This window comes from Haliaeetus albicilla, chromosome 21 (assembly GCF_947461875.1).
Source record: "Haliaeetus albicilla chromosome 21, bHalAlb1.1, whole genome shotgun sequence".
Lineage (NCBI taxonomy): Eukaryota > Metazoa > Chordata > Aves > Accipitriformes > Accipitridae > Haliaeetus > Haliaeetus albicilla.
Window position 1 is genome coordinate 11,212,773 of NC_091503.1, and position 16,476 is coordinate 11,229,248.

General features: G+C 43.4%; 1 protein-coding gene across 1 annotated transcript in view; it reads left to right on the forward strand.

The window, feature by feature from the left end:
- The window catches only part of CDH6 (cadherin 6), a 107,589-nt gene that overhangs the window by 19,535 nt on the left and 71,578 nt on the right, over positions 1-16,476 (forward strand). The window lies entirely within an intron of this gene.

Sequence of the window (16,476 nt, forward strand, 5' to 3'; positions counted from 1 at the left end):
TTTCATGGATGGTAACAACTCGGGTTGTATTCTTTCTGCCCATCATTGCTCAAGTGACACGCGATGGCAGTTTCCCTACGCTAAGCTGGTGAACATCTTTCTCTCCTCTCAGCTTTCTAAAAATTAAGTGTAATTCAACTCCTGTGAACATTAGCCTGCAGGTTACAAGACAGCCAAAATTCCAACTGGTGCTCATTTAAAGAGTTCATTAAGCTTTTTAAATAAATAAAAAAGGAAAAAGTTGGTCTTTATTGGCAACAAGTATGATTACTTTTCTCTTCCACCTACTCTGTGTTCAGTAAATCCTCTAACTTCCGTGAATTCTAAAAGTAATTTTTAAAGGTATTACAGCACAGTTTTACAACAGATAACAGACGTGCTGAAAAACTTATCCTTTTTTTTTTTTTTGTGAAACCTTCCTAAAACAATATCTCTTTGACTTAAACTTTTGTGGTTAGCAAAGCACTAAAAACATGGTAGATATTAGATTATTGGCATAGTTAGCATAGCTGATGATCTATTTAACTAGAAGAAATAGTTAATTTTCTCAAATGCTGTTTTAAAAAAACAATAGCAAACAGAAGGTGTTTACACTCAGAAGACTAGGGTAATGCATTTATCATTAAAAAAAACAAAACCAAGACAGGGTCGAAAACAAACAAACAAACAAAAAATCCCCAGCTACCCAAATAGACTGTGGAAAAGGGGAATGATTAAAAAAAAATCTCTGATCAAAAAAACATCTGCATGCTAATCCTGGTGTTTTCAAGTGGAACAACAGAGTAAGAGGAAAAAAACCCACATATTTAAGAAGAAATGTGAGAAGCAAACAAAAAAATAATGATGAATGGAAAAATATGACCAAGTCAGAAAAATTCAGAGAAAGAAAGTGATTGAATCTGTGTGTTCTTTCGCAAGGGAGCTTCTGCTGGTATGACTGCATATTCAGCAGTGTGAAAATTATAATTAAAGAATGTCAGCTCAAGCAAAATGTTTTAAAACCTTCCTGTTAATAAACAGATAAACTGCTTAAAAATACTGATTAAATTAGGAAAAAGGGATGTGTTTGGGGTTTGTGTTTCAATTTCTTTCATCCGCTATGACACATTTAAATAGCAGATGTCCCTCCCAGGCGGTGTTTGATAGTGGCACTGTTGATTTTGATACCGAGGTGGTAAGAACATCTTTAGGGAGGGGGTTCGTTCAGTGCTGCGTGGCAGGTCCCAGAGCTCGCCGGTACCCGTGCAAGGGTCGAGTCAGAGATCCCACGACAGCAGGCGAGCTGTGCCAGCCCCGTGCCGCGTCCGGGCTGGTTAACTCTGCCTGTCAGCAGGATGGATGGATGGACGGATGGATGGATGGGTGGATGAGGCAAGGCGCAGCGTGGTGCTGATACGGTGGGGTTCCTGGCAGCGCCTGCCTGGGCTGGGGGCTCTCTGCGTCGCACTCGGCTCCACGGCCGTGTAGGCATGTCCTTAGGAGTGCTGCAGACAAAGAGCGTGACTCCGTACAACGCAGGCAGCAAGCGCTGTGCAGCGCTTTATCCCAGGTTTGGACCAGAACGGGAGCGCGTGAGAGAAGGCTCCCCAGCGCTGCGAAACGTGGATGCGAGGTCAACGCAATCCTTTTTCGTCTCTGGGGATTGCAAAATTTTTCACAACAGATGGCGGTTAAAGTCGCTGCTTCTTTTTGTAATAGCAAGATAAAGCTATCAGGGTAATGGACAAAGGACACTCATGAGTGCCAAAAAAATTTAATTTAAGCTAAAGTGAAAATTGGTTCTGGTGGTCACAGGTTAGACCAGATGAGCCCAATCTTGCAAATACTTATGCACAGATATATTTTTAGAGACAGAAGTAGTCTCAAGCACTTACATGTGTAGCCACTTGCTTATCATTCAGAGGTTTAAGGAAGATCTAATCATTACATGCATTGATCTTAAGAGAGATCATCATTACAATGTAGCTTAAACCCACAACTTTTTAGGTCTTTTTAAGATACTGTTCCAATGCAAATAACTCAGAGTTGGCTGAACTGTGAAAAAATGGCAGCTGAAAAATAACCACTGATGTATAGACTCATCCTGGGCTCACAGGAAAACATTTGTCATTTGAAAAGCCACTCTGAGCTTACTTTTTTAGCACCCAAAAGTATCAGAGCATCTTAATATTTTTGTCAGGCTGTACCTGTGAGGCTGCAGTGCGCTTTTTCTCCCCATTGTGGCCAAGCTCTGTGTTGTGAGCAAGACGGTTTACCTGAGGTGTCATTACAAAGTGTGAGAAAATTGTCGTCGTAAATCATCAATGTGAAAATAAACGCAACCTCTGGGATTGCAGGATTTCTTCGAAAATCTTTGCCTTGCTACGAAGTATCCTGTAATCTAACACTAGGTTTCTGTCTTTTTCAGTTGCTGAAGTGCTGTTCTGCATTTCTCTGTTTCCAGAGAGTCACCATGGCAGTTAGACTGTTAACCCAACCTTGAAGAGCAAACAACAGCACAAGCAACAGCCTGGTTATGAAACTGTAAACATTAGCTCATCCATTTCAGAGACATTTTAACTCTCTTTCCCATTCAGACAATAAGATACAAACTGCCAACTCCAATGTCAACTGTTCAGATGCCAAATACATTAAACATTATAAAAAAGAATTTTAAAAAAATCCAGAGTAATAAAACACACATAATCACAGCCTGGTGACATCCTGATTAGACAATTTTTGAGTCATTCAAAGACAAAACTAAATACATTTCTCTCACTGTATACATTTAACTTTGTTCTGTATAGAAATCTCACAAAAAAATGACCGGTTTGGAATTTGGCGGATGAGTAGAGAGGAATGCATTCCACTATACGTTTGTGCAGCAGAATTATGCGATGCAATATGATGCACATCTAGACAAACAAAAGGCTCCACATTTAGTGGATAGGATTTGAAGAGAGCAGTATTTAATAATGTCAATTCTGAGCATGGTTTTCCCTTCTCATTCTTTCATCCAGTTGTTGCCTTTTCACGCTATAGTACTTTTATATTTTGGTATCAGAAAGTTATTGACCTCACATTCATGGTCAGTCTCTCTTCATTCGACACTCCGGTCATAACTATTTAGCCACTATTTCTTGCTGCACACTATTTTGTTTTAGGCTACTTAATAGGAAATAGTTAATTGGCCCTGGTGTCTTATGGCAGAGAAAATAACGATCTTAAACTGTATTAAGCTCCCATCAGTATTTCACTTCATGCTAATTTCTGTGCTTCTAGCTGAGCTGTTTAAAGTGCTCCGAAAACCACTTTTTTTTTTTTTTTGTCGCAGCAAAATACTTTAGTAGGAAGCAGTGAAAGGATTAGCCAGTTGTGGTTTAAAAGGTGTATCGGTGAAGGAGCCACTTTTTTTTTTTTTTAAAGACTGGCGGTCCTTTCCCTCCTGCCCTTACATGATTTGCCGAGCTACATATCCCAGCGAAGCACCGGTTTAATTTTTTTTTTTTTTTTTGTAAAGTATCAGCGGACCGACTCGGAGGACAAGTTCAGTCCCCGGCCGGCGCCCGTCTCCAAAGCCTCGAGCTCCCCCACGTGGCGGCCGGGAACGGGAACGGGAGCGGGAGCGGGAGCGGGGTCTGCGCCCGCCGGCGGGGCGGGCTGCCCTGCACCTCCCGCCTGGGAACCGTGCACAAGTGGACCCGAAATTCTGCCCTGCCAGCAAATGCAAACGTGCCTCGTTCAAACTGACACTGCAGCACCACTTTGAATTAAAAAAAAAACCACAAAAACCACCAAACCACACCAAACACCCCCCCAATCCTTTTGTCACTGTTTTTACTGAGTCTAGTTTTGCAAGATTTTCTCCTAGAGCAATGAAGAAGGGGGGACAAATTCCCCCAGAGCGTAGTGTAGTCAGATGTCGGTGGCCTGACTCTTCCCTTGGGCTGTGGCTCGTTCCCAGCCCGGCGTCACCCCGGGAAGGCCGCGGGCGCCGCAGACCTTTGGTGTGACCCCACGGGACTTCGGACGCTGTGGCAATTGTAGGGGCAGGTCGTGTCACTTGACGGAGGAAGAGGAGCCTTCCATGAAGGAGGGCTGTGTTGTCCTGCCAGACGGACAGGGTGAACACAGCAAAGGCTGTAAGCACAGGGGCTGGGGCTAAAAATACCGTCTCTTTCCACTGCACATTCACAGGGGAGGCATTCAGCCATGGGACAGAACGGCACTGTGGAAGTGGTTTAAAAGGTTTTGGCCACCAGCCGTATGTTGCCGTGCCGCTACCAGCAGTTAGTACTGATAGAGTGCAATGTTAAGTGCAGTGCAAAATCGCCTGGACTTACTCACACCAGTCTCCATTGACGGAGAAATTAAGCGTGCAGGCTTTGTACCAGCAGGGCTGAGGGCTGCGCCTGCGTAGACCTCTCTGCGTTGAGGTGGGAGGGCAAAGACTTCCACCTGAGGTGCTGTGACCTTCTGGTCTGAGCCCTACAGAGATACCTCCATCATCTGGCTCCAGCCCTTGCCTCGGCGAGCTCCAGAGCCTAGGTATTGGGTCAGCCTGCCCCTCGGTGAGGAGCGAGACGGTGGTTTTGGCCCCTCTCCACCACTTATATTAGCAACATGCAGGCCATGGAGGATGAATATTTTTTTCTGGCAAGCACAAAAGTTCACCGAGATAGCAAGCACAAGAAGTCACAAGGGCTGATAGCATCAACTCTTTCCTCAAGTTTCTCAGTATCCTTCTTTCATTATATATATAACAAGGCAGCGTGCCTTTATCTGGACACACTGCTGCTTCTTGCAGCTTCAATTTATACCCGGCTAGTGTCATTTCAAAAATCCTGGCTTTTGAATCACATGTGAAAGCACAGAGCTTAGAGATTTTCCCTTGAACATCCCATCCTTTCTTTACTTTTTACTAGCCTCAGTGAGAGTACTGAGGGAGCACTATATCATGCTCAGTACATTATGCCTGTGATCAGAGTCACAGTGCAGTAATACGGACACAATTTTGCCCATCTATTTCTATAAGGTGGTTCTTTTAATGGCTTGGTAAAGCACTCATGCAATTGAGTTGCATTAACGGGGACTGAAAATGGGTTAAGTTATCGGTTTAATGAATGAAAAATCAAATACCAAAAAGCCCAGCCTCTAGCCAGCTAGGTCGCAGATATCAATCTTTGGCCTTAAATAATTCTGCTATTGTTATTCCCTTTCTGCAGTCAGACCCTGTTTGCATTAGCGCAGATTGGCACCATTCCTCCAGTATAAATCTGCCCTCACTCAGCCCTGGAAGGCTTATCCCAAAATAGGTGCATTCTTAGACTGAGCAGAGCTTTCCTAGCTGTATTACACTCCCTGCAGAGAGTATAAGTCAGGACTTGGTCTAAAATGTCCTTTATCACCCTGTTGAATCCCTGCTGTGTTTAGCAGCTGGCACAACTTAAAATAGCCTTCAGGCTACTCTAAATATTGCTGAATTTCCTAAAACATAGCACTAGAAGGAATCATTCGGGACACTGAGTCCAGCTCTCCCATAATCACAAGTGTCCACATAACAGACATCTAGTTTGCAGGAGTGCACAGCACACTTCACCCTTCACTACATCCCGTAACCCACCTGAGACCTGAAGTACAAGATGCAGAAGAAGCTTAAAAATGGCAATTTTACATTACAATTGTAATGTAAATGACATTACAATAAAGGAAAGGAAGAGATCAAGGGTATGATCTGGCAGAAACTGACGGAGGACTAGTAGTATATAAGGATGGCTTAAGGCCACCTTTAACCTTACCCTTGCTCCCCAAGCTGTTCTTAAGCCACAGCTTGGAATGAGCCAGGCTCCCCTGTGCTGCTTTTGTGCAATGCTAACTTTGTAATTCTTTCTAGAAGTACAAAGCATTGGCAAAAAGATTGGTGGCACTCATTTTGAATCCCGGGTACTTTGCAACTGTGTAGGAGTTTGTACCATATGGTTTCTGCTGGATCATGTAACGTTATGCTGATGCGCTGAAAAATGCATCATAAAATAGTTTTGTTTGATACTGGCCAAAAGCAAGATCTTGCTCGCTGTGGTGATGTACTGCCCCAAGTCTTATGTCCCTGTCAATATATCCCCATATGAAATACATGCTTGCATGACGTGAACACTGTTCTACTGTCTTTCTAATACATGACAATAATGACTAAGGAATGTGTTGCCTCAAATTGTACCTATGCTTTACCTACTTCCTTGCTACATTTCCACTAAAAAACCCACCACGGGCAGAGTTAATATCTTGATTACTTTTTAGGGCCCACTGAAAAGGATTATGAGCCTGTCAGTCATTCTGGTTTCTTTTAAGGAGTGATTAAAAATATGAATGTGAAATATATTCAGAAATTATTTTCAGGAGCTTGAATTTTACTTGCCAGCTTTTTACGTTGCTTATTAGTTAGATTGACATTGACACGTTATTGCTCACCCAATAAACTTATGCAATACTGGACACAGTGGTAGGGCTTCATGTTTCCCAAGCAATAGTAATTCCTCTTCTTCAGAAGTCTAGCTGTTCGCAAAAGTCCGGAAAAGTTTATGATGTCCTTACTTTCCAGTACGTCTACAGTTTTTTGCTGCAGTTGAGCCAAAAGAGGCATAACAAAATACATGTTTAAGAGCACTAGTAAGAATATGTCCAAGAAAATAGTCTCATCAGGGCACACATAGCTGTTAGAGTAAGTGATAACAAGGGAAAGGTCTTGAAATTTTCTCATGTATGAAATACAGCAACCAGAAGGTCTTAGGGAAAGACTATAAAAAAAGCTGTTAGCAGTATCTGTAACATGCAGGAATCCTGCCCCCGCTCCTATTTCCTCCTCTCCCTCATGCACTTGCAATATGTTGTAAGGGTGCAAGTGTGAAAAAGTACACATACGGAGTTATTCATAGGCAGTATAGAGACACTTGTCATTTTTCTTGGTGTGTGTATTTATTTTTGATGGCCAAACATCGTAATTTGGCCATTATCATGGAATGAATTGGGCAGTAGGTTTTGCACCTGGCATGTTATTGTTTGCCCTGAAATCTTGCAAAGGTATTAGAAGGTAAGGTATGCTTCAGATAGATCATAGGGACCTATTTTTCCCTGTAATCTGAATTTAGTTTATGTCCTTGATACTACATTACACTGAAAGCTCTACTTATACACATCCTAATGTAGCCATATACTCACAGTCAACATTCATGCAGACAAAACCTTGTAAAAATCTATTTTATATAAGAATATGAATCATTTCTGACTTGTTGACTTCTATAATAAAGCAAAAGATCTTATACTGCATTGTTTGTTGGGAGGGGAGGGAGTAGGCTGGTAGGTTTTTGTTTGGAGTGTTCTGACAAGTATATAGTGTTTCACATGTATGGGCTTGACTTGTCTTGCATATTTGTGCAACACTGTGGCATCAGCAGAGACAAACATCATTTGTCAGATACCTGTGTTTTATGGGTTCTCATTCACATCACTGTTGCAATTCCCGCTACCTTCTTCCACTCTGACGGCTGCTTTGCAGTACACCCCACAACTCTAAGCTTTGTGGCCCCACTCCTAAATGTATAAATACAGAGGATAGGAAATGTTGGGGGTTTTTTCATGTAACAGGAATAGGTACTGCAGGAACCACTGCAACACATAATCCTGCTAAACCCAACTTCACTAATGTCCGGAAGGGAATGGGACATGTGTGTGGACACAAACTGCAGACTGAGAATGCCCCAGGGTCCCCACAACTGCTTTTGGAATGTCCATAATACCTCAGATGTTCAGAGTCTCAAACTCTACCAGATTAGGATCCCCACATGGAAAGCAGATTATCCCCGTATCAGCCTATTGCTGGGATCTCTGACCATTCCTCTAGATGCTGGCCACCTTCAGAGAAGAGATACCAGACCAGATCTGCCACGTGTTTGCTCTCACACAGCACAATGGCTCTAGTCCTATGTTCCATGTATTTTTTCAGTGCTTCGGGAGTTCAAATTCTGACTCAGGTTGGACTCTGCTGTAATAAAATAGCTGTGGCCTGGAAGTGTTATGATGCCCAATCTTCTAATGCACCAGCTAGAAGAGACAGAAGAGCACAGATGTAGCAAATGCCACTGCACACTATGCTCTCCAGTTACCTGGAGGCGTTATGCTGTACAAAAGCATAATGTCATCAAGTACTTGGGTGATTCAGCTCCTCCCCATCCTCAGTACTACCTTGCAAGAGGTATAATTGAGCTCTTTTCTGTTCTTTTCAGATTTTTTTTCTATGTGTTTTTGTAAAGTCAAACAAATAGGAAAATTAATGACAGCACATGAGTGCACCACAGAATAATGCTACTTAAGGACTGCTGTGCCCTTGGCTCCAATTAACCTTAGTGTTCGTTATAGGTTGCAGCCAGCTGCATCAATCACAGTTACTTTGGTTGGGGAAAAAAAAAATCCATCATTATTGCAGCCACACACAGATATATACATTATTTCCCTAAAGCATCATAATCCTCCACTTACCAAAGAGGGCCTGTGATAGCTGGGAGGAGATGAAACTCAATTTCCCTTCACATCTGCTTGATCCTTCGGTATAATCAGCACCACATGCACCAGGCAAGGTCACAAACTATGGCAATGTTCATCACAACATGCAATCTCCCCATTCTAGTGCCATTAACTGCTCAGCAACCTCTCCTTCTCCATCCCACTGTTTTTAATCTGCTAGAGCACTTCAGAGCAGGAACGGGAGAGCTCGCCTCGCAGACCCGTTTCCACGATCGCTGTCACAGACCATGCTTTGAGAAGGAGTCAGTGAACCACAACCCCATTTGTTTCACTGGAATAGGAAAAAGAACATCACAGTGGGATTTAATTTCAAGTTTGCTGGCCAGCACCTGCATCTAGGAAGAGACTCTAACAGCACCAGCATTACAGGCATTGCAGCATCTCCTCTGAGTAACTTTCTGATAGTTTGCAGAGACCTGTAGCTGATCGAGAGGCAACGGGATGAAAAGCATAGTTTATTTTCTTCCTTTTATTTTTTAAAAGGGTAGAGAGTCAGTGGTGTCATTGCCTTCTGTTACGAAGGTGGCTATTTGCAGAATATGGTCAACACACACTACGATTTTCTGAAAGCCTATTTGCTTAACCTGCCTTGTTCTGGCTGAATTTTTGTTCAAAGCCTATAGTTTGCTCGAACCAGAAGTTAAAGCAGAGGAGAGGACACATCACCTGAGACAAGGGTGGGAGGTTCTGCTGAATCTCACCTAACATTTCGTATGGCTCTTGTTGCGCTACAGCTGCTTCCTTCATAAACGCAGACCTTTCCCAAGCCACCTCCCTGCAGCTCTGATGGGTGGGATGCGCTCCCCTCGGCTTTGGTGCCTGCCTCTCTCCCTGACGCTCTCTGGGCTCTCCTTCCTCCACGCAGGGCTCTCCTTCCTCCACGCAGGGCTCTCCCACCCCGGCTCACAAGCCGGCTCCTCGGCCCTGCCCTGCCTCACTCTCCCTGCGTAAAGGTTTGCACGCACAAGGGTTAGAGCGCCCAAACGTTAGCCGCTTACTCCGAGGTTGCCCTTAGCTCAAACACGGCGAAGTAAAAGCAAGTAGAAGCATTATGAAATAAGCAAGATAGGCCACAGGTGCACAGAAGCAAAGAGATAACCAAGTCCCTGCCTTCCAAGTAGCAACATCAGCTCTAAATAGCTCGCTCTGTGTATCCAGCTGACGAGCTGACAGATACTTCACAGCCCTCTGGCTGAGGATTTGGTTCTTATGCAAACCTATGACTTCAGATTGCATTCATGCAAGAGGATCTGGGATTTTTATAGAACCAGATGCATCTTTTGGCAGGAGGTATATATGCATGTGTGTGTGTGTGTGTGTGTGTGTGTGCGTGCAGGGGGGCACATTCAAATTCAAATTCTCTCCCTTCTCTTTCCCTGCAAGGGAAATTGTTAACTCAGGGAAGACATTTATGTTACCAGACCAGTGTTTGCTTTTCCCAGTTTAAGAAATGCTGTTGTGCTTTGGGAATGGCAAGGTGTGGTGGTCTCCAGCATAGATGATAAACAGAGTCACCTCGCTCCTGGTCTGCCAACCCGTTCCAAGACAAAATGTTCTTTGCCGTTTGGCAGAGGGGAAGTCTCGGTACAAAGCTTCTTCCCACACGGAGCCTTCCACCACACTTAGAGATGTGTCACTGGAGAAAAACTAAGGCTGCCCTGAACTTGCAGAACAATCAGAAGAGTTCATTCACCTTCTTCCCTACCTGGCTCAAACACAAAATGCCTGTTTGGAACGAGTAAGTTAAATAAACTTGCTGGAAACATAAAACCATTTATTTCAATGAGTGAGAGATAAGATGCAGAAATCCATTCCTCACCTGTAATCCCTACTGTTTTTATGTGCGCTGAAAAAGTACTTCTATCAGCATGATGCCAGCCCATCATTTCTTAGATAATGATCAACATTTTCTCTGTTATGCTGTGCTGCTTAGGCCTCGATTCAGCAAAGCATTCAGGTACAGCTTTATCTTCAGGTCTGCTAGCAGCCTTCAGTAAAAGCACACAGTTTGAAAGCAAAGTGCTCTGCTAAATTGGGTCCTTCACAGGACTAAAGAGAAAGCTCACACGAGAGCAAAGCAGCATTGCTTTCCTTCCAGTCACACTTGGTTTATTCACTTGCTCTTGCTGTGTACAGCTGTGGATTGCTGGCAGTCTGGATTGCTTGGATGGAATTTGAGGGATTCACAGCTTCAAAGATGAGACGTGCCAGCCTTTAAAACCAGCTTGTATAAACACAGGAAACAAAAGCATCCATGTAAACAAAGGGAGGCAATACATATATTCACACCTGAGCAAACACACACACTTCTACATGCAGTCCTGTATCAGCTGTGCTCCGGCAGCTTGTATAGCACTCGCTGTATCGGCAGACATAGCTCTCATTTCTGCTCTTGCTTTTCTCTTTGCTTCATGATCAGAGCAGCACTGAGGCCAAGCCTGCTAGTTTTGCAGCACACTGTTAAAATGTATGAAGAGGTTTCAAAAGCTTTGACAGTGTCTCATCTATACTGAACTAGCATTATAGTTGTGCTCAGGGAGTGCAGCATGCTACGTATCATTGAATTCCTACCTTATTTTGTATTGTCCGTGTACTTTCTGAGTTTCTGTACTTTATGCCTGTAAGCGTGGATTTGTCAGTTGTCTTGCTGAGATTTTGGGGGGGGAGGGAGATGTTGTTTGATTTTTGAAAAGACAATGAGATTTTAAAACATATCCTCTAATTCAAAAGGCTTTTAGAGGCTGTGCGTAATCATAGAGATCAGAGTATCAGAAGTAGAAAAAAACTTAACATTGCAAATATTGAGCATTTCTGAACTCTCTGCCACAAAAGAGCCATCAGATTATCTCAATACTTCAGGGGGAGCAGGTTGTCTCCTTGTAGTCTTTACTGCCTCAGCTCCTTCCCTCCCCTGCCGCTAACTACACCAAGAAGAAGCACTATCTCCGCGGCTGGTGTAAGGTGAACTAGCTTTTATTTCCTGCTCCATTACAGAGTGGCCTGTGCAAGTCACCACGGAGGTGTTTGTTAGCCTTTTGGGGGCCACCCTAAATGCTAGGTAAATACTGATCCTGGACACACAGCCAGAGCACATGGAGCCTCTTGTGTCTGAGCACGCTTGGCCAACAAGTGCACTAGTTTGGCATGTTCCTGGATTATTCAGGCTCATTGTCATCCCCTTCAGAGTTGTACAGGCTGACCTCTTATATAGCCCCAAGTCCCATTTCCTTCAGTGAGAGGTAGAAATGTTCAGCCCTAATCACAGTTGGAGTTGGCTTACGCTTGACACACTCTTCTGTATGAGACTTACAAAGATTTAATGTTACTTCAGGAGACTTGTAAAGTCCCTGAGGGAGTTCATCCATGGGAGTTAGATGCCTTCACGGGATGCACAGAAGTCAGCTGGGTGCCTAATTCCCATTAAGTTAACTCACGCAAGTATTTTTGTAAGTCCCTCTTGGCACTAATCCCTCTTGGCTTCCCTTCCCTCTTCTCCTTCCCCCTTCAATCTTTTAAATAAAGATAGCACTTAGCATAAAGATGTGTTGCAAGGCTCCACTCAGTGCCTATAAAGTGCTTTTCAACTCTGGCAGAAGTGCCTAAATGTACAGTATTCAGTGAAACTGGAAAGAGTGGGGATTTTTATGGAGATGATGTGCAAGCTCTGCTCTATCAGATGCATTCATCTCAAATTTCCCTGGTGTCAACATCATACGGCTAAAAGAGGGTGCCGAATCCCCGGGGCTCTCCGTGCCTTTTGGCACTACAATTAAATCCCCCAAGTCTGATTCCCATTTCATCCATTTCTGCATGACTGAAGCAAGAGATGTGGTTTGAGGGATAAAAGAACAAGAGATATTTTAGCTAAAGCAACACAGCTAAGTCTTAGTTATACTTTGTTATCTTCAAAGAGAAGACAGATAATATATAAAGCAACTGCATTACAAACAAAAAAACACATAGAAAGAGAGTAGGGAAGGGTGGAAGCGTACAACTGACAAACCAGTAATTTGGCAACAGGGAGATGAAATACAACAACTGATTTGTTTATCAGACCATTCTATTAACCTCTAATGCGACATTTCATCCTTTATAATTGAGCTTTCCATTTTGTTATTAGACCTTAATAGCTAAATTGGCATCTTGCAGACCGGGCCAGGAAATACAAGCAAGCGCAGGGGTTCAGAAACAATTCAGTCCCTTCGTCTGTTCCGCACAGAAGCTGCATCAGCCCCGTTTGCAGCCTTGTTCCTCCGTCCTCTTCTGGCTGCGCTGTGCTGGCGAAGGAGGCAGCAGCATCCCTCCACCTGCAGGCCACCTTCCCAGAGCTGTTCCCGGAGAGCTGCTCCTGGGAGCCTTCCCCACCTCCAGTGCATCAAGACTGCACAGGTTCACTAGAGATCTGCAAGCTACAATGAGCTTATTTCGACTGAAATGGGTTAAGGCGTAGTACAGCTAACAAGCTCCTCTCCTGGCAGGGCGTACAGATGAGTGTCTGGTGACAAAAAGCCTCTCAAGCCAACACAGCTGCAGCTGAGAGAGAACATGTGGGCAATACCCCACTCCCCCATCTGAGCCCATTGGGTTGCGTAAGGTAGAGCTGCGGTGCGGTTTATGCTCTATCAATTCAGGCAGGAGCAGGGAAAAGGAAAACAATCAGACAGGAGAAAGAACTTAAGCCAAACCTTTCCCTTTGCTACTGGGCCAAAGAAAGGCTGGAGAGGAGGCTTAGATGTGGTGGTTAGGGCAGTCAGATGGACGGCCTGGGTGCTGTGAATATTAGAATATGTTACACAGCCTTAGCACAACAACTTGAAAAGAACTCAGCTCTGAGAGCCCCACCGGAGCGTGGTGGCCGGAGGTGGGGAAAGGGCTTGAATGCTGTTCCAATTTGGTGGACACATTTTGATGTCCCAGCTGAGGCTCCTGAGGGGAAATAGAAAAAGGAGGGTCTAGCTTGTGAATCGTGCCAAGTGTTAGCTGCCACTTTGCCTGCCTGCATCAGATTTGCATAATTTTGCCCTTTCTCAATAGCAGAAGTGCACGCACCTGGAGGGCTTTGATGGCAGAAGCAGGAGTGCCTGGGGAGTTCTGGCACAGCCAGGGTCAGCTGGCAGCTGAGAAAAGGTTCAAAGGCTCTAAATACTGAGCTTCAGGGCCCAAGTTCTCTGTCCAGGAGAATTGATCCTATTGACTATTTTATTTCAATGGTTGGACAAATAGCACTTCCATAATTTGAAAGTTGCTTTCGCAGTTCTCAACCTGCTTTGTCCCTCAAATGTCACTAATCCATTAAAAACCCCACATAATAAGCATTCTTACTCCATCCCTTTCTCCCATTTTTTTTTCCTTCCTGATGTACTCATCCTTTCAAAAGAGGACAAATTAATAAAGCTCGTTCCCAAAACTCTGCCAATTATGTAAGTGGAGGCTGTTATCAGCCACATTTGGGAGAAAAAAAGGCATCAAATTACCTATGCTGTCAGCTAATGCCAGAGCAGATTATATGTAAAACTGGTTATATTCATACCAATGATTCGGTGCAACAAACTAGTTCACTCCATGACCATCCCTGTATGTGTAACGTGACATCTTTCATGAGATAGGGAAGGAAGAAGAAAGTACCATTTGCTAATTGGAAATGGATTCCACCCTGCTCTTCCCAAAGTCCCTGCAAGAAATCCTCTGAATTAAAGTAGATATAAGAAAAAGGCAAAAACCAATAAAGAATAAAGTATTATTTTCTGGCCAGTAAGAGGCTTTTACTAAAATATTATTGAGTAGTAACAAACAAACATGAAAGCTACAGAACTGCACTTGACATGAATGTCTTTTTTAAAATAAACAGACATGTTTGATTATTTGTAATCCAGTATAATCCACTGTGTAATGTTAAATATTTTAAGAGAATTTTTCTTCCATTTGTTCTCAGCATGGTTGGCCTGAAGCCAAAATGTTGTTATTTTTAAAGGCAACACTCCACTAAGGGTTTTGAATTTCTTTCATGTTGGCTCTTTTTATAGCATTTTGAAATTGATTGTGCATAGCAAATTCACAGACAGCAAAAAAACCTATGGCAGCATGTATCTCTCGTGTAGGTGAACTCCTGGTCTCATTTCCCAGGGTTCTGCAGCAGGAGGGACTCATTGCTAGGAGAAATAAAACAGACCTGTAAGTATGGAAGAACAGTTAAAATCTTGCTTTTATACCTACGAAGCCAAAACACCACCAGTTCCTCCCTGCGCCTCTGCCAGAGAAGGAGAAGCAGGCGGATTTCTTAAAACACAACAGAGCTGAGGATGCCACTGGTGAAAGAACTGGGCTGAGCCTTAGTCAGGTATAGAGGTCTGGAGAGAGTCTGGGTTGCCTGTGGACTGAAACCAGGGCCCGCGTTTTATCATACAGTTTTGAATACGCTGTTTAATGGCATTTTGGAGCCAAAAGATGAAGTAAATCAAACTCTGTAAGAAACAGTTTTCCTCAGTAGAAGGTAACACAGCAATTTTTCTCTGTTAGCTTTTCATTCCCTGGCAGAGACCATGATTTTGCTCCTCCTGGGGATGCAGCTAGAATATAGAGTTTGCTACAACTATTCTGTTCCTCCTGGTCCCAACAGGTATTTTGCAACTCCCTCCACTCTCCTCCCCACACCAGGCTGCCACAGCCCCTTCCATCTGCTGTTCTCAATCTCAGCATGTTTCAGATCTTGAATTTAAACATCCAGAACTACCTATGTCACATTTGAAAGTCTGGGGCCTGGCCCCAACATGTATTAGTTTGGCTTTCCACTCAGGAGGTATTTTGTCTCAAACAATGAAAACGCATTTTAAGTACAGATTGGCTTTCATTGCATTCCAGCTCTGGGGTGGCTAGGACAACACAGGCTATTTTTCCAAATATTATTTGGCAAACATCAGACTAGAAACATGCTTTCCTAAATGAAAATGGAGATTCTCCGACAATCACCAATCTCCAGGAGCTGGGGCTTTAATTAAAATATCAATTATTGCAAGACTTCTAACGAAATTGCCAGTCAGCTGTGCTGAACTTCTCACATTCCTGCCCTACACATGCAGGCTTCTGAAGAGGTAGCATCCCTTTCTTCCTAAAACTTTCTGCAGTGTAAGAATAAGCTGCATGAGCAGCCCAATTCTCTTGTAAGATATTTGTATAGGCCTATAACCTCTTTCAGGGATTTCTTCTTAATTTGTATTCATTCACAACCAGCAGAGAGAATGAAAAGTGTGGCAGGGAGAAACTCATTCCAGGAGTTCTGCAGCACCCTGCAGCTTAGCAAAGGTAATTTGTGTAGTTACAGCTCTTCTTTTATTGAACACATCTGCAGCAGTCATTGGATTGGGATGTTTCCTTTATGCTTCCTTGAGAGCTAGTACATGTCCTGGGTGGAAGGTTGAATTTGAAAAATGTTCATATAGCTTATGACCAGCTATGGGAATACAAAAGCCAGACTACTTTGATCCTATCAAGCCGTAGAAATACTACAATGCACACAAAAAAGAGAAACAATAGAAAGGACTCATGGGTAAACAGCTATTTATTTGTTATGATCTCACCCTAAAGATTTTCTCGTTAAGACTTAATGTGGTTTGGTACAGAGGTGAGCTGGGGCACGGGGTTGGAGATCAAGCCTATAAATAACAGCAAGTAAGAAAAACAGTTTAAAAAATTGTTCAGAGCTTTTTTCCTTGTCTAAAATAGAATTTATAGACTTTGCCCTTCTACTATGAGGATGAAAATAAAGTAGGACACAACAGCCTTAAAGTGCGATTAGAAGCAATTCAGGAAAAAAACCCTAATCATGACTAAAACAAGTGCAGCTGCAGGCAAAAGGCAGAAGATGACCCACGGCCACAAGGTTGATGTTACCTCGCCAAAAGTACGAGGAATAGGGTTAGATAC